Genomic DNA, 24,138 nt, shown 5'->3' with positions numbered 1-24,138 from the left:
TCTTCTTGACGCTAACATCGACCTGTAAGGCTGAGTTCATACTTGAGTTATTTGGTCAGTTTTTGCCCTGTGACTGCACAAATAAGTGAAGTGTGCAGTGATTCTAAGAGCGACGCCTGTCATCTGCATGTCATATTGACTCACAGTATAATTTATCTACCACAGCAGTCTCTGTATGGTTGTTACTGCAAGGCAATAGTGTTCTACACCACTATAAAGGCTCCCTACAGCCAGGAAATAGCAGTTTTTTTATGCGATTCACCGCAAATAAATTGGGATCGAAGCAAATTTGTAAACAAAATTTGGCCGGTTTGGCGAACCGGCCAAATCTACTAATGATAATAATAAAAATTATTACTATTATTATTATTTTTATACCACATGCTGTTTCTGTGGTTGTCTATGATTGCTTCAGTAAACATTGTCTGTAAATTCTATATTTGTACTATGAAAGCCACAAATCCACCTCATCCTGGTGTGCACGTTAGTATGCCTGACACACTTCCTTTCTGCTTACTTCCTTGTCTTCTATGAGATTTCAGTTTGAATTGCACAAGCTTCTGTTAAGGAACTAGTGTTTTGTATGCAATCTTTATTAATCGCTTAAAGCTTCTATAGTCCAAATGCACAATCTCAATCAATTCAATCATCACAGAAATAAAGAAGTAACAGAATATGTCTGAAGTCCTGTACTGCTTGTTGGATGTAATTCAAGGTTTTGAGACGGGATTCTTGGAATACTATGTGTGAGACAACGGGTAAGCATCAGCATTGTGTGTCTCATATGTAGAAGTAATATGTTATTGTTGCCGATACTTATAGTTCTCAGAATTTCACAATACTTCAGAAAGAATTCTGAAATAAATGTTCCCATTTTGTAAATATATGAACATTAGTAAATATGGACACATGTACAGTTTGATTCGGGAACTTGTGTGAATTGAAGGTTATGGTATTAAATATGTGTAGTAAAGATCATTTGTGGAACAGACATATACAAATATATTATCTCACAAGATTAATTTCTGGATGAAGTATTTATCATTTGTCATATCTAGGCAGATATATCTTTGTCATATAAAGTAGCCATTAGAGTGGTCAACTGATATCTAGGTTTCTGTTAGGGTGACTAGCTGATATTACCAGGGAAAGCTCAGTGCATTGCTTATTATAAGAAATATGTGGGCGAGCTTGTAATGTGTAAATATTTAATACATGGTCATGATGAGTACAGTGCAGTAAGAGGTGCTCTTTGAAGCAGCTTTCCACTCCAGTTGACATATTGTAGGGGGCCCAAAGTTGTCGAACCCCCCTCTAGGACATCCACATGCTGCAATAGGTAACATGGAAAGGGAATGTACAGCTGGAACAATCACTTCAAGCTGTCAATTAAGTAGACTTTATTAATAGTATATATATATATATATATATATATATATATATATATATATATAGTTCTACTGTATTTAACCTCTTCCCAACATCAGTGAAAAAAATATAAAAAATAAATAAGTAATAATAATAATAATTATATATATATATATATATATATATATATATATATATACACACTCACACATTCAAATAGCTCTTCTTTCCTCATTTTAGAAAAAAAAACTATAAAAAATAGAGATTATTTGCATTGCTGCATCCCAAAATGCCCATACTATTAAAATATGAGTATTTTTTTTTTTGTATGATGAATGGTATAACAGAAACAAAATGGGCAATTTCCCTCCCCCAAAAATAATACACATATGGTATTTCTGTGATCGTACCTTTATATGACTATGTTAAGACAAAGACAATAAAGTTATGGCTCCAGGTAGGCAAGGGGTAAAAAATGAAAAGATTATAAAGCAATGTGTCAGGATGGGGTTTTACTCTACTTTTCTCATTTGAGCATATAATAGGATATTTTTATATAATGATGGTATAAAAGATACACATAGTGATAATATTTATAATATTAGATGAATATACTGTGGTGATGTGTACAGTATAAGTGCTGGAAGGAGTGTATATCCCACCCAGATACCTCAGTTGTGTGAGATAAATAAAATCCAGAAAACTGCAGGGGTTTCAGCAAAGCGTAGTTTGCTGCAGAGACAGTTTTGTTTACATGTTGTTCTGGGTTCGATTTCATTTGGACTGGTGGATAGGCTTGGTAGTGGGATCTGTCAGTCCACACTCTTCCAGTACGGGTGTTGTCTTTTTCCTGTGGTCATCACAGGTGAGGCCTGCTGTAATCAAGGAGGGATAAAATTAACCCTCTGTGTGTCAGTCTGGGAAGAGAGAAAACTTGGAAACAGGAGGGGTGAGGGGCCACAAGGCTTTCTAAAGCCCGAAGTTTGGGGGGCCCAGCAATGCTTACGGAAAGAGGGTTGTACGGTTAGAGTCGTGAGGACTTCTGGACCGTCTGCCCCCAAGGGCGCTGCGTGGTCTCAGCCAGGAGGGCTGAGGGGCCGCAAGGCTATGTGAAACCCGATCTCTTCCCTGTCTGGACTTGTGTCTGTTGAGCAGACCTGTTAAGGTTTGGAACCTGAGACCCTGTGTACAAGCTGTGCTTAGAGGTGAGTCAGGGAAAACTACTGTGTATTAGCAAGTGCCTAGACGGGCAGGTGTTTATTGATGTTTATGTTTGTGTGGGTGCTGGAGTGCCAAAATAAAGCCACCAGTTTGGACATTAAATCATGTTGTTTGCGAAGAAGTCTGGAACTGCGACCCCCTGAAAGAGAGTGATCCCTTACAATACTAATACGTACTAAAAATACTAATAATATTTTTGAACCTCACTTAAGAGGAATACAATTTTTGAAAAGAAGACACTTAAAGCTTCATCTGTAATCTGTACACTGATAGGGGATGGTTCCACCTCCATTAGTCTCCCCTATTGTAAAAATTAGGGCCCCCTTCTCCCCTGTTTACACTCCAGAAAGAAAATGCATGCATTTGGATGTCCCCCAGTGCAGACTGGCCATCGACTCTACAAGGAAATTTCCTGGTGGGCCGATGCCCAGGGGCCACCCAAGGCCTTTTCATAATGACTAGATATGATGCTCTCAGCATTAATTTTCAACATTAATGGCAGAAGAAAGTGCCGTTCTGCAATGAGCTGTGTTGCAGTTCTTAAACAGCAATAGAGTTGAATGCTATGGTGGTATTTTGTGCTGCACTGTGTATTTGGTTCTGCTGGGAAGAATTCTGTGCTGAACTATAGTATTGCTGGCCCCACCTACCTATATTAGCCATGCCTACATATATTGGCCCCTCCATCTGTCAACATGGAACACGGGGCCCACAGATTTTGGGGCGGTGAATGGTTGTATCTAGCAATGCCAGATTTAGTGACCTCTGGCATGCTGTTCTGTGATATACCAGTTGTTCCCCCCAAAAACTGTCTGGGGTGTGATATGCCTATAATTTCCATATAGTACATTTGTAATTTGCAGCAGTTGTGTGCGGTTCTGCTGAGATATCCCAGCTATACAGAGGGAAAAACTCTATTGGAACAAATAATTTCAACTGGTGTGATGTACCAGTTGCCCTCAAAAATAATTGATTGAGGCAGGGGTGTGATATATCTATAATATAATTTCCATATAGTACATTTGTAATTTGCAGGAGTTGTGTGCGGTTCTGCTGAGATACCCCAGCAATACAGAGGGACAAACGCTATTGGAACAAATAATTTCAACTGGTGTGATGTACCAGTTGCCCTCCAAAATAATTGATTGAGGCAGGGGTGTGATATATCTATAATATAATTTCCATATAGTACATTTTGTAATTTGCAGGAGTTGTGTGCGGTTCTGCTGAGATACCCCAGCTATACAGAGGGACAAATGCTATTCGAACAAATAATTTCAACTGGTGTGATATACCTGTTGCCCCTAAAAAAAAAATAATCAAGGGGTTTGATAAACAGATGTAGCAGACTTAACACTCAAACTCTAAACTCAAATGTCCTAACTCATTGTGTTATCGTTAAACAAAAGTCATTAAAAAGCAATTGAAGGTGTTTGTTTAACACATTTAGATAACACTTCTCATAAAGCATGTGTGTTAACTCTACTACATCTGTACCTGCTTCCAGAAAATAATCATTAAGCCGTTCTATATACCTGCTTCCACAAATACTGCTCTTCTATAGGGACTTTGTCACAGAGTCATTTTGAAAATTACAGGCAGTGGAAGAGGACGGCCATTCCGCAGGGGTGGTATGAATCGTACAGATGCACCAGTCCAGAGGCTAAGTGTGAAGTTGAAGAAGGTGCGTGCGATTGCGTCAAAGGACGCACCAGAGTTGGTTAAGAGGCTCCCTCAGCCTTCAGCTTCTGCACCATCCTCATCCTCTGTATCTGCACCCTCCTCACTCTCTGCTGTGTGTACCCCCAAAGACAACATCACCACCACCATAGCCCCTCCACTTGAGTCAGAGGAATTATTTTCCCATCGATTCCCAGACCTTACCGATTCGCAGCATCGGATGAGGAAGAGGAGGTAGCAAAGGCCGCGACCCATCGGTATGACGACAATACCCAGATCAGCCCAAGGAGGATGGTCCCCGCTGTTGCTGCTTACTCAGAGATCTCTAATGTCAGTGGCAGTGAAGGTGACAATGATGATGTTTTTAATGGACCTCACGTGGGTGCCTACAAGAGAGGAGAGGAGTGGAGTTCGGAGGATATACTGAGCAGCAGATAGGGAGGAGAAGCAGGCAGAACTCACAGTGCACAAGAGGCAAAAAGCAGGCTGCAAATGAATCTGGAGCGAGCAATCAACCATGTACATCTTGCGCTCCCAGAACACCGGCATATGGTTCAGCAGTGTGGGATTTTTTTTAACTTGTCAGCTGCTGATAATAGTGTTGCCATCTGCAGTCTGTGCTGTCAACGCATAAGTCGCGGTAAGCCCAAAACCCACCTAGGGACGACCGCCTTAAGAAGGCACCTGGCCTCCCATCACCGAGCCCATTTGGAGCAACGTCGTCAGAACCCACAAAACCACACTCTCGGCTCTCCACATCCTCCCTCTTCTCCTTCTCCTCTTTCGTCCCATTTGTCCTCCACTCCACCTTCCACCATGCCATCGTTGGGTTCATCTGGCACAAGGCAGGCTTCCATGGTCCAAATGTTCGAGCATAAAAAAATTATGACGCCGGATAATCCTCTTGCCCAACTGCTGACCGTTAGCTTGTCGGAACTGCTAGCCCGCCAACTACTGCTATATAAAATGGTGGACTCGGAGGCCTTTAGAAAATTTGTGGCCATTGGCACACCGCATTGGAAGGTCCCCAGAAGGAAATATTTCTCCCACAAGGGCATCACAGAGCTATATGGCCATGTTCAGAACACGTGGTATAGTAAACACGGGCAGGGACGGGACATAACTATTACTGCCCACTTGGTGAACCTTCTAACAGCTGTCAAGCATGTAACCCGTGGCACCTGTGTGTATTTGATTTTACCGCCATTGATTGTAAGCAGGCCTCTCTCTTCTTCTCCTCCTCCTACTTCATCCTCCGTCTCCTCCGCGGCTGACTCCTCCTTTTCCTCTGTTACCGCCTCTTCCGCTGCACCCCCTAAGCTCACCAGAACCTATTCGACATGCCAGGTGAGACGTTGCCATGCTGTGCTGCGGCGTTGTGCCTGGAAGCCAAGAGCCACACCGTTCCTGCACTGCTTTAAGCTCTGCAGTCACAGGCCGATCAGAGGCTAACCCCGCTCAATTTGACAGTTGGTAAAGTGCTGTGCGACAATTTTTTCTGTCCGGTAAATGCCTAATGTTTGGGGCCTGTACTACATTTGCCTGCAATAAAATTGATATTGAATGGCTGTATAATATACCGTACCTCCAGCCACATAATCACTTGATCATTTATGTACGGTGAATGCATAATTTTTGGGGCCTGTAATCTAACTGGCCAACAGTAAAATTGTTATACAGTAACAGCCTAATGTACCTCCAGCCACATTATCAATTGTTCTTTTCTGTACAGTTAATTAATAATTTTTAGGGCCTGTAGTCCACTGGCCTGCAGTAAAATTGATATCCATTGACCGGCTAATATACATCCGGCCACATAATCACTTGATCTTTTATGTACGTTAAATGCATAATTTTTTGGGCCTGTAATGTAACTGGCCAACCGTAAAATTGTTATATGGTGACCGCTTCATTTACCTTCATCCACATTATCAATTGTTCTTTTCTATCCAGTGAATGCATAATGTTTGAGACCTCAAAGGAATACAACACCTGTTGATGAAGACCATGTGTTATCGAATTTCAACTATTATCATTTGTTTTTTTTTCAAGAGGGGGGGATTTTGTTAGCCATGTTTTTAATCCAATTTTATATTTTTTGTTCTTTTAAACATATGTATTTGACATCTATTTATAATGGCCTGCAGTAAAATTGATATCCAATGACCGTCTAATATACCTCCAGCCACATAATCTCTTGATGTTTTCTGTCAGGTGAATGCCTAATTTTTAGGGCCTGTATTCCCATGGCCTAAAATAAAAAAAATTCTAGTCTCCAGCAGGGCACATTTCTGAGAATTTCCCTTTAAGATGCATAAAAATGGTCCCTGATTAAAATACATATTTTTGTTGTGAAATTTTTGCCATTGACCCCCCTGTGGTATGTCACCGTCTATGTTGTGGGACGATTTGTGCACTTCTAGTAAGTATTTGGTTGCTGAAAATATGACCTGAAGGTTTTTCAGGTTTGTCTGCCTTTAACCCCTTAAGGACCGGGCTCATTTTCACCTTAAGGACCGGGCCATTTTTTGCAAATCTGACCAGTGTCACTTTAAGTGCTCATAACTTTCAAACGCTTTGACTTACCCAGGCCGTTCTGAGATTGTTTTTTCGTCACATATTGTACTTCATGACACTGCTAAAATTGGGTCCAAAAAGTTATTTTTTTTGCATAAAAAAATACATTTTTTACCAAAAATTTTGAAAAATTAGCAAATTTCAAAGTTTCAGTTTCTCTACTTCTGTAATACATAGTAATACCCCCAAAAATTGTGATGACTTTACATTCCCCATATGTCTACTTCATGTTTGTAGCATTTTGGGAATGATATTTTATTTTTTGGGGATGTTACAAGGCTTAGAAGTTTAGAAGCAAATTTTGAAATTTTTGAGAAATCTTCAAAATCCCACTTTTTATGGACCAGTTCAGGTTTGAAGTCATATTGTGAGGCTTAGATAATAGAAACCTCCCAAAAATGACCCCATTCTAGAAACTACACCCCTCAAGGTATTCAAAACTGTTTTTTCAAACTTTATTAACCCTTTAGGTGTTCCACAAGAGTTAATGGCAGATGGAGAAACAATTTTGAAATTTCTATTTTTTGGAAAATTTTCCAATATAATAAATTTTTTCCAGGAGTAAAATAAGGGTTAACTGCCAAACAACACTCAAAATGGGTTGCCCTGATTCTGTAGTTTCCAAAAACACCCCATATGTGGTCGTAAACTACTGTTTGGCCGAACGGTAGCACATAGAAGGAGGGGAACACCATATGGGTTTTGGAAGGCAGATTTTGCAGGACTGGTTTTGTTTATACCATGTCCCATTTGAAGCCCCCTGTTGCACCCCTAGAATAGAAATTTCAAAAAAGTGACTCCATCTAAGAAAGTACACCCCTCAAGGTATTCAAAACTGGGTTTACAAACTTTGTTAACCCTTTAGGTGTTCCACAAGAGTTAATGGCAGATGGAGAAACAATTATGAAATTTCAATTTTTTGGAAAATTTTCCAATATAATCAGTTTTTTATAGGAGTAAAACAAGGGTTAACTGCCAAACAACACTCAAAATGGGTTGCCCTGATTCTGTAGTTTGCAAAAACACCCCATATGTGGTCGTAAACTACTGTTTGGCCGAACGGTAGCACATAGAAGGAGGGGAACACCATATGGGTTTTGGAAGGCAGATTTTGCAGGACTGGTTTTGTTTATACCATGTCCCATTTGAAGCCCCCTGTTGCACCCCTAGAATAGAAATTTCAAAAAAGTGACTCCATCTAAGAAAGTACACCCCTCAAGGTATTCAAAACTGGGTTTACAAACTTTGTTAACCCTTTAGGTGTTCCACAAGAGTTAATGGCAGATGGAGAAACAATTATGAAATTTCAATTTTTTGGAAAATTTTCCAATATAATCAATTTTTTCTAGGAGTAAAACAAGGGTTAACTGCCAAACAACACTCAAAATGGGTTGCCCTGATTCTGTAGTTTGCAAAAACACCCCATATGTGGTCGTAAACTACTGTTTGGCCGAACGGTAGCACATAGAAGGAGGGGAACACCATATGGGTTTTGGAAGGCAGATTTTGCAGGACTGGTTTTGTTTATACCATGTCCCATTTGAAGCCCCCTGTTGCACCCCTAGAATAGAAATTTCAAAAAAGTGACTCCATTTAAGAAAGTACACCCCTCAAGGTATTCAAAACTGGGTTTACAAACTTTGTTAACCCTTTAGGTGTTCCACAAGAGTTAATGGCAGATGGAGAAACAATTATGAAATTTCAATTTTTTGGAAAATTTTCCAATATAATCAATTTTTTCTAGGAGTAAAACAAGGGTTAACTGCCAAACAACACTCAAAATGGGTTGCCCTGATTCTGTAGTTTGCAAAAACACCCCATATGTGGTCGTAAACTACTGTTTGGCCGAACGGTAGCACATAGAAGGAGGGGAACACCATATGGGTTTTGGAAGGCAGATTTTGCAGGACTGGTTTTGTTTATACCATGTCCCATTTGAAGCCCCCTGTTGCACCCCTAGAATAGAAATTTCAAAAAAGTGACTCCATCTAAGAAAGTACACCCCTCAAGGTATTCAAAACTGGGTTTACAAACTTTGTTAACCCTTTAGGTGTTCCACAAGAGTTAATGGCAGATGGAGAAACAATTATGAAATTTCAATTTTTTGGAAAATTTTCCAATATAATCAATTTTTTCTAGGAGTAAAACAAGGGTTAACTGCCAAACAACACTCAAAATGGGTTGCCCTGATTCTGTAGTTTGCAGAAACACCCCATATGTGGTGGTAAACTACTATTTGGCTAAACGGCAGGACATAGAAGAAGGGGAACGCCATATGGTTTTTGGAAGGCAGATTTTGCTGGACTGGTTTATTTACACCATGTACCCTTTCAAGCCCCCTGATGCACCCCTAGAGTAGAAACTCCATAAAAGTGACCCCATCTAGGAAACTACGGGATAAGGTGGTTGTTGTTTTGGGACTATTTTTGGGGTAAATTTGATATTTGGTTGCTCTATATTACTCTTTTTTGAGGCAATGTAACAAAAAAATTAAAATCTAAAATTGTTTCTACATTCGCTATTTAGTTTTGTGGAACACCTAAAGGGTTAACATAGTTTGTAAAGTAACTTTTGAATACCTTGAGGAGTGTAGTTTCTTAGATGGGGTCACTTTTTTGGAGTTTCTAGTCTGGGCTACATCAGGGGGGGCTTCTAATGGGACATGGTGTCAAAAAAAAAACTGTCCATCAAAATCTGCCTTCCAGAAACCGTATGGCGTTCCCTTCGTTCTATGCCCTGCCGTGCGGCTATATAGCCATTTACGACCACATATGGGGTGTTTCTGCAAACGACAGAATCGGGGCAATAAATATTTAGTTTTGTTTGGCTGTTAACCCTTGCTTTATTACCGGCAAAATGGATTTAAATTGAAATTTTGCCCAAAAATAGGTGTTTTGGCACCGTTTTTATTTTATATTTTTAACACCGTTCATCCGAGGCGTTTGGTCAAAAGTTATTTTTATAGCGACGACTTTTACGCACGCGACGATGCCCAATATGTATGGCTCTCAGACTTTGGAGACACTAAGCAGGCATCCTAAAACTGCGGCCCTCCAGATGTTGTAAAACTACAATTCCCACCATGCCCTGCTGATGGCTGTAGGTTGTCTGGGCATGCTGGGAGTTATAGTTTTACAACATCTGGAGGGCCGCAGTTTGAGGATGCCTGCACTAAAACTAATATTTTTGGGGGAAAGAAAAATAGTTTTCGTGTCTCCAAAGTCTGAGAGCCATAGTGTTTTATGTTCTCTAGTGAACTGTTGGGGATTATAAAAATTTAGTACTCCATGGAAGTGTGATACTCCCTGAAGCAATCGATAACGCAGAGGCCCGGATGATCGGGGCACGTGTCGCACTGAGTGGTGGTGTCCTTCCGTATCCCCCTCCTGCGACACACTCTGCACTTTTTTTGGGTTCGTCCCTTCTTTCCAGTATGGGGGACCACACCTGGAAAGTGTTGGCCAGGGACGATCCGGGCGCCTCCAGTTCCCGAGGTACTCCGGCCTGCTCTTTCCCGGTCCGAAAAGATCAGGTCCTTGAGGACTGCCTCATAGAATTGGAGGAATGTCCCTGTGCTGCCAGCGCTTCGGGATAGTACAAAAGAGTTGTACATGGCAACCTGCACCAAGTAGACCGCAACTTTTTTGTACCATGCCCGGGTTTTGCGCATGGCGTTATATGGCGTGAGGACTTGATCCGAGAGATCAACTCCTCCCATATACCGATTGTAGTCGACGATACAATCGGGCTTGAGGACCGTTGCCGCGGTACCTCGCACAGGGACTGGGGTGGTGCCGTTACCGTGGATTGTGGACAGCATAAGGACATCCCTCTTGTCCTTATACCTGACCAGCAACAGGTTTCCACTGGTAAGTGCACGGGTCTCACCCCTGGGGATAGGTACCTGGAGGGGGTAGGCAGGGAGGCCGCGCTGATTTTTCCGCACGGTCCCACAAGCGAACGTAGATCTGGCGGCAAGGGACCTGAACAAGGGAATGCTGGTATAAAAGTTATCCACGTACAAGTGGTAACCATTATCCAGCAGTGGGTACATAAGGTCCCACACGAGTTTCCCGCTAACACCCAGAGTGGGGGGACATTCTGGGGGTTGAATACGGGAATCTCGCCCCTCGTACACACGAAATTTGTAAGTGTACCCTGAGGTACTCTCACAAATTTTGTATAGCTTCACGCCATACCTCGCTCGCTTTGTGGGAATATATTGGCGGAAACTGAGTCTCCCCTTGAACGCAATGAGCGACTCATCAACCGCGACCTCCCTTCCAGGTACGTAGGCCTGCTGAAATGTGGCCCCAAAGTGATCGATGACAGGCCGTATCTTATACAGCCGGTCATAGGCAGGATCACCTCGGGGTGGACATGCTGCATTATCGGAATAATGCAGACATTTCCGGATGGCCTCAAACCGGGAGCGTGTCATGACCATACTGTACAGTGGGGTCTGGTACAGGACGTCCCCACTCCAGTATTGCCTGACACTGGGTTTTTGGACTAGACCCATATGCAGCACGAGGCCCCAAAATGTCCTCATTTCGGCTGCACTGACCGGCGTCCAGCCACCGGGTCTAGCCAAAACTGAGCCTGGGTTTTGAGCGACGAACTGTTGGGCGTACAGATTCGTCTGCTCCACCATCAAATTCACCAGTGGGTTACTGAAAAAAAAACTAAAATAGTCAATTTCAGTAAACCCCACTGTGGGAATCTGGATTCCAGGATTGCCAGCGAAATCCGGAATCTCAGGCTCAAAGTCCACTGGGGGACACCAGCTAAGTTCATCGGCAGGGGTCTCCGGTGAACTTATTTGGTGGGCCGGGAAACCAGTACGAACCCCAGGGCGGCTCGTACTAGGGTGGGCCACAGGATCCCTAGCATGTGCGGCCCCTGGCTCCGCCTGGCGGCGTCTCCGCCGCCTTGGTGGCTCATCGTCATCCGATGATGATGAGGAGGATGCTGATGATAAGAGGAATGTGGGGTCATCCTCATCCTCACTGGGGCTCTCGGAGTCGGAGGCAATCTGGGCATATGCCTCCTCGGCCGAGAACACCCGGCGGGCCATGGGTGTGTGTGCGTGTAGGTGTGCGTGTGTGTAAAACTTTATTATATGTGCGTGTGTGTGGGGGCAACGGGTGTTCGCGTACTAAAAAAAGGAAAAAAGGGCAAGTGTTAGGAAAAAAAAAAAGTTGCTGATTAGCGGTACAACGCTGATCAGCGGTGGGGCAGGCGATGCGCTAACAGTGGACGGACGCTAAAAAGTGCCGACCAGTCAGCGAACGCAGAAAAAAAGTGGTGGTGAGGGGGCTAGTGGTGGTGGTGGGGGGGGGGGGGTTGGGGGGAGTGGTGGGGGGATGGGTGGAGGGGGTGGGGGGGCTGGTGGTGGTGGGGGGCTGGTAGGGGGGGGCAAGTGGCAGGGGGGGTCTGGGGTCTGTTAGATGGATCAAAAAAAGTTTTGTGTAAAAGTTAAAAGTTTTTTTTTTTTTTTTTTTTTCCTAACTAACTTTTCCCTTCTTTCCCTGCCTAACGATGCCTCTCCCTCACTGACCCTAACCTACCTGGGTGGCGATGGGTGCAGGAGGGTGATGGATGGCGATTAGGGGGACACAGGAGCTGGTGCTGGACGATGCTGCCGGGTGCTCGTGCAGAAAAGGAAGAGGAGGGGAGAGAGGAGCGCAGGAAGTTTGAATCTCGCGCCTCTCTCCCCTGCACCAATCAGCACCCTGGACAGCAGTGTTCAGCACCAGGGCCAGCACCGCCTCCTCAAATCCTCGGACTGCGATTGGTGGTGTATAATTACGCCACCGATCGCAGTCTTTTTCCGGTTCATCGGGTCACCGGACACCCGAATGGACCGGAAACGCAGAAAACCGCAGGTCTGAATTGACCTGCGGTTTTCTGCGATCGCCGATACGGGGGGGTCAAATGACCCCCCCCTGCGTTGTTACGGGATGCCGGCTGAATGATTTCAGCCGAAATCCCGTTCCGATTAACCCCCGCGGCGCCGGAATGCCGATTTTAAGTCAGGACGTACCGGTACGCCCTTGGTCCTTAAGGACTCGGGAAATAGGGCGTACCGGTACGCCCTGTGTCCTTAAGGGGTTAAAGTGGACAGGGGCCGCCGCAAAATTGTAGTTTGCGAACATGCTGTTCGAGAATTGTCCCGGCTGATGTTCGTCCATCACTAATGTTCACAGGAGATGTGAATGAAGCTTAAAGGGGTTGTCCAGGTTCAGAGCTGAACCTGGACATACCCACAATTTCACCCAGATAGGCAGGCCCTCTGATATGAGCATCGGAGCATTTCTGTCATGGCAGACAGGATACAAGATACACAGGATATAAACCAACAAGTGTCTAGGCAAGAAGCTGGGGATAGAGGTCACCTCCTGACAAATCCCTACCAGCTCTCCCTAGACTTCTATGCCCACATTCAAACCCTGAAGGTGGGAATGAATGTGTCCTGTGCCTAGGTTGAAAATTCCCTAGAATCCCTAAGATGGTGAAAGGGGGAAAGAGGCAGCCTGTTCCCTCAGGACCTGGAGGGGGCAGGCGTCTCTCTAACAGCCTAGACAGACAACCACAAGAAAACAAAACCAACTTATCTTGACTGAGCAGGAACAGCAAATCCTTCCCTTCCCATCCCCTCCCTTCCCTTCCCACAGGACACTGGGAGTGGGAGCAATTTAAACTCAAACCAACGACCCCACCCAGTGCACCTGAAGGAAGGCGGATATAGCTAAATTCCAAAACAAAAAGGCTACACACGTGCTGCTAACCTGGCAGACCTCCACACATAGCTTGAGCAGGGCATGACAATTTCACACTCTGATGCTCTACTTTGCCCTCTTGCTGAATTGCACAGGGCAAAGGCTTTTTTAGAAGATCCGTTGAAGTACCCGGGCCCTCCATATGAACTGCTAGGTTAAGTCTTCCACCAAGCAGTGAGCCTGGTGACGCAACCAGCACTAATGGGCTACCTTTAGCTCTGCCCTAGCCTGTAAAATGGCTGGGACAGAGCTAAAGCCCCCAATCAACACTGCTGGGTGGAAGCCTCGACCCAGCAGTGTGTTATTATAAACAAAAAAGCAGAAAATGCTCCGATGCTAATATCAAGGGTAGGCATGAGCGAATTTCATGTTATGAAATTTGTTTGTGCTTCGTTTGGTGGTAAAAGCAGGATCCGTTATGCAGGCCATAGACTTCTATCATGATGGAATGAATAACGGAATGCCTCTAAAGGCATTTTGTTATGCATTCTGTCATAGAATTGCATTAAGGTCCGTAACGGAATCCATAACGCAATTCTGCTTTTACCACTAAACGAAGCGCCAACATTTTTCTAAATATGAAATTTGCTCATCTCTAATCAGGCTGAAAATCTGTGAATGTCCAGGTTCAACTTTAAACCCGGACAACCCCTTTAATACGACATCAAAGTGGGGTTATTAAGCTGTGTAATTTAACAGTTATTTGGGTGTCCCCCTTGTTAAATATATAAGCAATTATATTACACCTTGAGTCTCAACTTAGGGTGAATAAGCTTTTTTTACTGTTATTGGGGTGTCCACATGGTTTTATAGAATAGTAATTCCATTTAGCCTTGATTTTTAAATTGGGGTGAATAAGCTGCCTATTTTTAATGATGTTTGGGTGCCCACCTTGTTTCTTAGATAACCAATTCTATTAGGCCTTGTAAGGGATCGCTGTACTTGGGGGGGGGGGGGGGGTCATTCTCACAAGAGGTGTCGTCCACCCATCTTTTGGGGCCAAACATTGCATTTATTGGGACATTTTTCATACACTGAACAGTCCAGTTAATAATCACTGGGTGTAATGAGGTTCCCACATACATCAAAACAAAAATACCTGCCCGGCTGGGCTCTCACTACACCTAATAACGTGGCCCTGACTCAGCTACAGAAAGCTGTTCACACACGGAACCCATATGCGGCTTTTTCTCAGCCGTAGTTCCCCTGCCTCTCCGGCTGCAATCAGTCCCGTACCTTTATGAGGAAGTGTGGCCCAACAGTCCTCCCGACTTCGGCCTTGTGACCCTTTAATCCCGGCGTCACGGCGTTCCCCAAACTTCAGACTGTCACAATGCCCTGGTCTCTCAGCCTGGCAAGCTGAGATCACACACAGAGCCTCTGCTCTGGGTCTCTGTATCTCACAGCGTATCTCTCCCCAGACTGACCTACTCTGTGGCGCTTTATGCCAGCCTGATTACAGCAGGCCTCACCTGCGATCACCTCAGGTAGAAAGGAAAACCCGTACTGGAAGGGTGTGAATGTAAGGGTCAGCCCCTAGAATAACTGTTCTTTGCACGGCTATCTATAATATGGTGCTGTAATGACTTATTTCAGCCACTAGAGGCCACTGTGGCTCTGAGAAAGAGGAAGCTGAACTTTTTCTGAGATACGCAAGAGGTAGGAGCAGCCAGAAGTTCCCGGGGTTTGAGTCCTGGCTAGAGGTGGGAGTGCCCTGAGAGCTGTGAGAGGATGGCTGCCATGTTAGGAGCCAAGTAAAGGCTAGTGATGGGACATGGAGCCTGATTGATGGAGTCCTGAGAAGCTGGCTGTGCTGGAGACAGGCCAAGATAGACTCTGAACTGAAGTGCTCCAGTTTTGACCCAGAGAAAGACTGCACAGTGTGTTACAGAGGAGTGGACCGTGTGTCAGAGACCAGTACAAGCCGGATCCTTCCTGCCAGAGCTGAAGAAGATCTGCATCTGCTGTAACCAGAGAGAGAAAGACAGACAAGCAAGCGACCACCAGACTGCATCTTATGGGATCAAGGAGAATCTGCAGAACTGTGAGAGGCATCGGTGCTTATCTGTGATAGGTTATAGAGTCAGGGACTTAGTCAATGCGCTGTAGAAGCAGGGGCTAGATAGGAGGGGCTAGTGGGTAGCAGGGCTAGATAGGAGTATATTAGCTGAGTGTAGCCTGGACTCTGATGTGTTTGCTGCAGAACGCATTTATTCTAACTTGTGTTCATGTAATCTGTGTAAACCTGTTTATACTGTTAATCCGATTTTCCGGCAGTTACATCTGGTTCTTTAATAAAGCCGGTTTTTGCTTCAGTCTCCTTGTCCGCTGTTCTGTACTTGAATCCTGCTTTGTGGTCTCTCCCTCCTCTGACCGCTACATGGACTGGCAACTCCCTCTACCAAGCCTATCCACCAGTCCAAGTAATATCCAGCACAGAAAATGTATACAAAAATGTCTCAGCAAACTATGCTTTGCTGAGACTACTGCCCCTCTCTGGATTTTATCTGTCTCACCCATCTGAGGTACCTGAAGTGGGACAACACACGTTCCAGCACTGTTCACATTACCACATATCCCCCCCCTCTGTTCAAACCCGTGGGGGTGAACACTTGTACCAACCGGATGCTTGTGACAGGGCATCCGCATTATCTGGCTCAACCTTCCCCCTGGAAGATGTGGTCAGCGTCAGAGGCTTCCTTTTATTTTCCCAGACCCATGCCATCAGTGCTTGGTTTGTTACAAGAGACATTGTCAACAAGGTTCCCATGTCCATGTGACAGGCAGACCCTCTCTTTTTAGTTTTTTATGTTTCTCTCTCTTTGACTTACACAGCTGCTTCAGCCGAGCACGCTTCTTACGACTCACCTCTTTTTGTCTCTTTATTTTAACAGCAGATCGTACATTTCTCTTTCCTTTACTCTTAGAATTTCGATCTCGGTTTCTGGAACTCCCTTCAGAATATATTTTTATGCAAACGACAGACTCTCCATTCGACTTCGCTGGCTCTTGCAGATGCTTAGGCCTTTTCTTCTTGTCTTTGCGAAGCTCCATCAGCAGAGCTGGCTTGCCCCCGCTCGCTTCTTTTTCAGCAGTGGTTTTCTCAGATAGCGCCTCCGTTTCAGGGTCTTCTGCCTCTTCACTGGCTCTCCCCGCTTTACCCTTAATCTCTGGAACATCCAAGGGTTTTTCCCACTTCAAGAGCTCGGCCTTAGCTTCCTTGGCCTCTGTCTCTTTGGCATCCTCCTTCACTTTATTAGCCTTCTCACCATTCAGGGACATGGCATCATATCCTTGCTTTCTTAACTCCTCCTCCCCTTTCGCATCAAGGTTGGAGGCACTGGGGACAACAGGGTCTTCACCAGACTCGTCATCTTCTGGCAATCTGGCAATCCCTTTAGAGGGTCATCCAGGATATTGTTCCCCATCAGACCCCTGGCTTTCTGGAAGGCATTGACGGCAGAGGGGACAACTTTCATGCTCAGGCCCAGGCTGCTCACTGTCAGGAGCCTCTTGGCTTCTGTATCCACATCAGCCCCGTCAACTGGTTCAGCCGATACCTTTTCCACCTTCTCTGCCTTACCCCGACACCACCATCTCCAGACCCACTCTTACCTCGCTCCTCAAGCACTTCTTCAATTGCTATAGCCAAGGAGAGGGCCTTGGACTCTCTCCCGAGCATCAGCCTCCGCTCGGTCACGTTCTTCGGCATACCAAGCTGATATGTATTTCTCTTTAGCCAGGAGCTGGCCAAACTTCTGTTCCTTTTTAGTTTTTCGCACCAGCTTGTTGGACGCGCCCCACTATTAGGCCTCCTGTTCCAGTGGATCTTTCTTTTGTTCTGCTGATGCATCAAACAAAGGAGTGCCATCATTCTTCTTTAGACACTTTGTAGGATTTCCACCCAGGGACTCTTCAAGCCCATTGTTTATGTCTACTACAGACTTCTGTGTCTTTCTGTAGTCTTTCTTCTTCTCCTGGACACCAGGCAGTAGATCCTTCAGTTCACTCATCTTTTCTGGTGTCTCTTCTTTTGACCCTTCTGCAGCCTTCTTCAATGTCTTTATGATGACAACTAGTCCCTTCTCTATCGTATCTAGGGACCATGTGGAGAGAGAGAAATCATCTTCATGATTGCAGCTGTACTGACAGGTCAGATTATCTACCGCTGCCTTAATATGGGTCTTAGATACTAGGCTGGCGTCTCCCCACTCAACTCTAGTCACGTCAGGTACAACTATCGTCTGGTTGCTACCCATAACTACGTCAATTTGGCAAGACCTCAACATGGCAGCCTCTCTCTCTGAGTTGCTATCGGCCACGGCACATGCGTCACTTATATTACTTGTGTCATCATTATCAGTTCTGACCTCTAGAGGCACCGATGCGCTAATCCCCACATTGGACACTTCCCCAGCAACCATAAAACCCTGTGGGTACTGCATATCCACCTCTGGTACGTGTGGTACACCTTCTGGGCCGACAACATTTACCAGAATTTTTGTATCACATATATTTTTACGAGGAGGGGGCACTTCTCTCCTGATCACATCCTGAAAGGGAAAAGGCATGTCATCATCATATACTTCACATGACCTCACATTTTCATTTTTCATTTCAACTACATCACTGTTTTCAATGGTCCTTTCCCTTACACATTCACTTAAAGGGAAAGGTACAAGTTCTGCAGGAGTTTTTGCACTCTTTGCAGAAGCGTCTCCATTACTCCACAACTCCCAGCCTAATGGAAAATTATACCCCAACACTCCCTCATGCATGAGCGTATCTGTAACATCAAGTTCCTGAGTCCCTGTTCTTATTAGAGTCTGACGCTCAGTGAAAATCAGCAGATTGTCCTTAGCCGCAAGACTGTCCAGCGCCTTTATTGTTTTACCAGTCTCAGGTTTCAATATTGTGCTACCTCTTACCCAGGCTAGCATGGGATCCTGGATCCTTGTCATCCCAAAACTAGCTTTGGTCATGGGCAACTGAGATAACACAGAAACCTTCTCCTCTGTAGATTTCAGTGAGGGAGCAATCACAACAGGCTTATCCGCCTGTTCAGACACCGTTTTTTTTCTGTGTGACTTATTACCTACAGGCCCAGCAGGTATTAATTGCCTGCTGGCTCACTGTCACTGGGTCTGCCACACAGTTAATAACAGGAACAGTCTTACCCTTCGTTGTCACAGGTTCAGCAGTCTCGGGAGACGAGGACATCCCACGGACATCTCTACCGAGACTATCGACCAAAATCCAGCCTCTGGAGACCTGCCCTTGATTCCTGGTACCATGATCACCTGCAGACTTCTTACTCCAACAGTTACTACCGGAAACAACTTGGCCTGCAGTTGAGACTCTTCCTGGACCAACATTCCAGCCGCACCCTTTAGAATCTTGTGCACAGTCGCAGAGAAGATATGTACTTATGAGAACTGCACCGCTCTCCACCTCTTTGTCTTCCCGAAGGTTGCCCTTGGCAATGGCATATCTTTGCTTTTTATCAGAAGCTCCGCTCCACAACTGCCCAAACAATGGAAAGTCCTTGCCCAGCACAAATTCCACTTCCAGGGTCTCACATTTTAACAGCTCCCATTGCACAGAGCCATACTCACAAAGGTCAGAGACACAGTGGCATCAGTCTCCGGCCCTCTCTCCAGAAAGTCCAGCACTTCAGGCCTGACCCTAGAAATCTGCTGGCGGGCATCTAGAGTGACCCCCAGCGGGATTCCCCCAATCACTAGCTCGCAGTCCTTCTCCCACAGATGATACCAAGCCACAGCCATTTTCACAGGTCATTTTTTTATATGTTTTTTTATATTTGGCCAACTGGCCTTTTAAATCACAGCACAGCAAAATTGTAACAAGAGTTCAGAACATCACAAGCCACTGCTCCATTGGACGAAAGAGGCTTCCGACTGTTTAAGCATCACACGGCAACAAAGCAGCACTCAGTAGCACCTGCTCTTTGTCTTGTTGTTGCCCCTAGCAACCAACTGTTGCCCTTCTTCCATGCACAACTTGCCCACATCCTCCACCATATGTAAGGGATCGCTGTACTTGGGGGTCATTCTCACAAGAATCGTCGTCCACCGCAGCTTTCGGGACCAAACATTGCATTTATTGGGACATTTTTCATACACTGAACAGTCCAGTTAATAAATCACTGGGTGTGATGAGGTTCCCACATACATCAAAACAAAACAAATACCTGCCCGGCTGGCTTTTCACCCACCTGTTAAGGTGGCCCTGACTCAGAAACCTGTTCACACATGGAACCCATATGTGGCTTTTTCTCAGCCCATAGTTCCACAGCCTCTCCAACTATAATCAGTCCCGTACCTGTATGGGGAAGTGTGGCCCAACAGTCCTCCCGACTCTGGCCTTGTGACCTTTGAATCCCGGCATCATGGCGTTCCCCAAACTTTGGGCTGTCACAATGCCCTGGTCTCTCAGCCTGGCAAGACCACACACAGAGCCTCTGCTCTGGGTCTCTGTATCTCACAGCGTATCTCTCCCCAGACTGACCTACTCTGAGGCACATTATGCCAGCCTGATTACAGCAGGCCTCACCTGCAATCACCTTAGGTAGAAAGGAAAACCTGTACTGGAAGGGTGTGGACTGGCAACTCCCTCTACCAAGCCTAGCCACCAGTCCAAGTAAAATCCAGCACAGAAAATGTATACAAAAATGTCTCAGCAAACTATGCTTTGCTGAGACTACTGCCACTCTCTGGATTTTATCTGTCTAACCCATCTGAGGTACCTGAAGTGGGACAACACACCTTCCAGCACTGTTCACATTACCACAGCCTTGATTCTCAAACAGGGGTGAATAAATAGTGTAATTTAACTGTGATTGGGATGCCCAACTTGCTTCTTAGAAAAGCAATCCTATTAGGCCTTAATTCTTAAATTAGGGGGGGATAAGCTGCTAACACTACTCTTATTGGGGTGTTGACAATGACATTGAATAACAAATTTTACATACTGTATACAGTTACTGTTACTGTACAGTATGTCCAACAGACAGGTGCCAGGTCCCTCCGAGGGAACGAGCAGTGACAAAATTGGAGGTAGAGCCAGCAGAAGTAGCATCAGAAGAAGGGGGGTGGGGTGGTAGAAGCAGCTGCAGCAATAGGTCAAAGCTGCCACTGTCATCCAGCGGTCATATTTTGACTAGCAATCCAGTTGTCCTCGAATGGTTGACTTGGTCTTTAGAATCATCTCAACTGACTTCAGACACCTACAGCCAGGAGTCGGTGGGTTCCTCTGACACCACACTTATTTGGCATGACCCAGGAACAAACCACGTGCCCTCACCTGTCCTGAACCTGCCTCTTTCTTTTTCTACTCCTTCTACTGGGGAAATATTGTAAGCTTTTCAGTGAGGACAAGCTTATTGAGGACAATTGCCCAGCCCAGATTTGGAGCTGCTGCTTCCTCCTGTAGGCGTGCAAGTAGCAATGATGAGAGTGACGTAGGAGTGAGCTGTCAGGGACACGACCATGACACTTGTTAGGGTGACATAAGTAAGAAGCAAACAGTAGTGGATGATGATGTACCGTTTGCACGTGGGAGCCGGGTGAAGAGGGGGCTTCATCATCATCATTATCATCATTGGGGGGTGAGGGCGGCAGCTTGCCTGTGAGACAGAGGCAGGCTGGCAACATGTGGCTGAGCCAGCAGAGTGAAAGTGAGGCCAGCCAGCAGGGTGGCAGCAGTGTGAGATCTGGAGCTAAACATGCCCGTGGTAGACCATCTGCTACTCAGGAGTCTACCTTTCTGGAAACAACCAATGGTGCACGGTATCTTAGAGGCAGCGGCAGTAAGTCAACATGCCTTGGTGGTGGTAAACTGCCATACTCACCGTATGTAGGATCTGTGGGCAGAATGTGAAGCGCAATCAGGATGCCAATGTTGGCATCACAGCCCTGTGTCAACACATGGGGCGTCACCATAAAGTGACCTAGGAAAACCATGCTGCTAAAGTAGTGGTACTGCATGACACAGCAACCACTCCATTTCACAGTGGCCCACACCCCTTCTCCAGTAGTCAAGACTACTCATCGTCTACTGGTTCTCCTACTACTACTACTACTCCTAGTCATGCATTTCACCAGTAATTAATCTCTGGGCGATTGCAAAAAGATAACAGTATGCGTGCATTCATTCAACTGCGTAGAAGCTAAATGTTCTCCCGGCCATGTTGCTGGTACTACAGTCCCTCCCTTCCATGTAGTTGTCTCTGCCCATTTCAGAGAACTGATGGCTTGTGCCTACCCAAGGTGGAGAGTCTCAAGCCATCATTATTATAAAAAAGCTGTACCTGCCCTGCACACATATGCTGATCAGAAGTTGGGTCAGTCCTTGACCCTCTGGTACAGTTCACGGCAGCACCGAAGTGAGGAGCTGTAACTATGGTCAAGGACAATATACAGTTGCAAGAAAAAGTATGTAAACCCTTTGGAATGATATGAATTTCTGCACAAATTGGTCATAAAATGTGATCTGATCTTCATCTAAGTCAAAACAATAGACAATCACAGCCTGCTTAAACTAATAACACACAAAGAATTAAATGTTACCATGTTTTTATTGAACACACTATGTAAACATTCACAGTGCAGGTGGAAAAAGTATGTGGACCCTTGGATTTAATAACTGGTTGAGCCTCCTTTGGCAGCAATAACTTCAACCAAACGTTTCCTGTAGTTGCAGATCAGACATGCACAGCGGTCAGGAGTAATTCTTGACCATTCCTCTTTACAGAACTGTTTCAGTTCAGCAATATTCTTGGGATGTCTGGTGTGAATCGCTTTCTTGAGAGCATGCCACAGCATCTCAATCGGGTTGAGGTCAGGACTTTGACTGGGCCACTCCAGAAGGCGTATTTTCTTCTGTTTAAGCCATTCTGTTGTTGATTTACTTCTATGCTTTGGGTCGTTGTCCTGTTGCAACACCCATCTTCTGTTGAGCTTCAGCTGGTGTACAGATGGCCTTAAGTTCTCCTGCAAAATGTCTTGATAAACTTGGGAATTCATTTTTCCTTCGATGATAGCTATCCGTCCAGGCACTGACTCAGCAAAGCAGCCCCAAACCATGATGCCCCCACCGCCATACGTCACAGTTGAGATGAGATTTTGATGTTGGTGTGCTGTGCCGTTCTCCACTCATAATGTTGTGTGCTTCTTCCAAACAACTCAACTTTGTTTCATCTGTCCGCAGAATATTTTGCCAGTACTGCTGTGGAACATCCAGGTGCTCTTGTACAAACTGTAAACGTGCAGCAATGTCTTTTTTGGACAGCAGTGGCTTCCTCTGTGGTATTCTCCCATGAAATCCATTCTTGTTTAGTGTTTTACGTATCGTAGATTCGCTCACATAGATGTTAGCATATGCCAGAGACTTTTGTAAGTCTTTAGCTGACACTCTAGAATTCTTCCTCACCTCATTGAGCAGTCTGCGCTGTGCTCTTGCAGTCATCTTTACAGGACGGCCACTCCTAGGGAGAGTAGCAGCAGTGCTGAACTTTCTCCATTTATAGACAATTTGTCTTACCATGGACTGATAAACAGCAAGGCTTTTGGAGATACTTTTATAATCCTTTCCAGCTTTATGCAAGTCAACAATTCTTAATGGTAGGTCTTCTGAGAGCTATTTTGTGCGAGGCATCATTCACATCAGGCAATGCTTCTTGTGAAATGCAAACCCAGAACTGGTGTCTGTTTTTTTTATAGGGCACTGTGAATGTTTACATGGTGTGTTCAATAAAAACATGGTAACATTTAATTATTTGTGTGTTATTAGTTTAAGCAGACTGTGATTGTCTATTGTTGTGACTTAGATGAAGATCAGATCACATTTTATGACCAATTTGTGCAGAAATCCTTATCATTCCAAAGGGTTCACATACTTTTTATTGCAACTGTATGTCCTTTATGGCCCACTGGGTAAATATGGTTCCTGCCCAAGCACGCCAGGTGATGGCAATGTCACTGCCACATTCTCATGCTGTGATTCGGCCAAAGTCTTCCTCTGCCTCCTCATTCTCAACCTTGTCCTCAGCCTCCACTGTAGGCACAGTTCGGAGTGGTCCTCCAGCATACCACCTAAACAGAGCACGGCCGTTTCACTCCTGGGAGTCACACTAGGGAGGAACCGCTCTGTGTCAACAACCAGGAAATTGAATGCTGGCTATTTCCTCGACAAGTGAAGATCAGAACCATGGTCATCGATAACAGGAAGAACATTCTATCTATCTTGATGTGTCAAGGAAAGCTGACTCATGTGTCCTACATGATACACTTCTTTAATCTGGTTGTAACTCAATTCCTGACGTCTTCCACCCAACTGCTAGACTTCTTAAAAATGGCCAGGAAACTGTGCATGCACTTCAGTCACTCTTGAGCTGCAAAGGCAGAATAGTGTTCAACAACATTGCCTCATATGCATGCACACGTTGCAACTCTACCCTCCACAATATGTTGAACCAAATATATGAGAAGAG

At 45.0% G+C, this 24,138-nt stretch overlaps 1 protein-coding gene across 5 annotated transcripts in view; it reads left to right on the top strand.

The window, feature by feature from the left end:
* The first annotated feature begins 543 nt into the window (after positions 1-543).
* LOC122930542 (interleukin-5 receptor subunit alpha-like) overlaps positions 544-24,138 on the top strand; it is a 141,828-nt gene continuing 118,233 nt past the window's right edge. For all 5 annotated transcript variants that reach the window (XM_044284012.1, XM_044284010.1, XM_044284014.1 and 2 more), the window contains exon 1: positions 544-758. The gene's annotated coding sequence lies outside the window, so the exon portion shown is untranslated. The remainder of the gene's footprint in view (positions 759-24,138) is intronic.

This window comes from Bufo gargarizans, chromosome 3 (assembly GCF_014858855.1).
Source record: "Bufo gargarizans isolate SCDJY-AF-19 chromosome 3, ASM1485885v1, whole genome shotgun sequence".
Lineage (NCBI taxonomy): Eukaryota > Metazoa > Chordata > Amphibia > Anura > Bufonidae > Bufo > Bufo gargarizans.
Note: the sequence above shows the minus strand (reverse complement) of the source record. Positions and strands in the feature narration are given on the sequence as shown.